Consider the following 770-nt stretch of genomic DNA (forward strand, 5'->3'; position numbering starts at 1 on the left):
TTTAGCCTTTAAGAGTCCCTGAGCTGTCGCCCTGGAGAGCCCCTCTGGCTGCAACCCTGGAGAGCCCCCACAGCCGCCACGAGCCCTGGCCTCTGCGGAGTGTCCCCGCAAACACGTCAGCCCTGAAGGGGGAAGGGGCAACAGTGCTGAGGCCTGGCTGTACCTCCGTCTCAGTTCCCCAGAGAGGTTCCCAGTAACCCCCAGGGAATTTCCAGGATCCCTGCCTGCTCCGGAGACGTTCCCTGGACTCCCCTTGGCATTGCGGTGGCTGGGCAGCGAACGGTGGGTCCTCAGCACCCCTCGGTACCCCGGTCACTTATGGCACTGCCGCCCCGTCCTCCGCGGCCACATTGTGCCCACACTGCCGCGATGCCTGAGAGGACACACGGCAGCAGCCGCCTCCCCGCTCATGGTCACGGTCACGGCCACGGCCTCGGCCCCAGCCGGAGGCTGGTGGCCACAATCGGCCATCGCCAGGTCACAGCTGCTCGCGGAGAGAAGGGCAGCGTGCTCCCCGCGGGCAGCGAGAATTGGGAACCCAGTGCTCTGGATTCCCCAGCCCAATGTCACTTCCCAGAACTGACTCACTCGGGAGCACGAAGGGTCCCTGGGGAATCTCGAGGGCAGAGGGGGCGGCCGCTGCGGGAAGGGGATTTCTGGGCCCGGCCTGGGAAATCCCCGCGGCGCCGGGCGCTGCCTGAGCAGGGTCTCCTGTGGCCACGGGCTGTGAGCGCCTCTTGCTCCCGGGAGGCAGCGGGGGCCCGGTCCTC

At 67.9% G+C, this 770-nt stretch overlaps 1 protein-coding gene across 1 annotated transcript in view; it reads right to left on the reverse strand.

Moving 5' to 3' along the window:
• The window catches only part of CD40 (CD40 molecule), a gene marked incomplete at its 5' end in the record, with an annotated part of 7,066 nt that overhangs the window by 5,821 nt on the left and 475 nt on the right, over window positions 1–770 (reverse strand). The gene's annotated exons all lie outside the window — the stretch shown is intronic.

This window comes from Corvus brachyrhynchos, unplaced genomic scaffold, assembly GCF_000691975.1.
Source record: "Corvus brachyrhynchos isolate BGI_N302 unplaced genomic scaffold, ASM69197v1 scaffold10, whole genome shotgun sequence".
NCBI lineage: Eukaryota > Metazoa > Chordata > Aves > Passeriformes > Corvidae > Corvus > Corvus brachyrhynchos.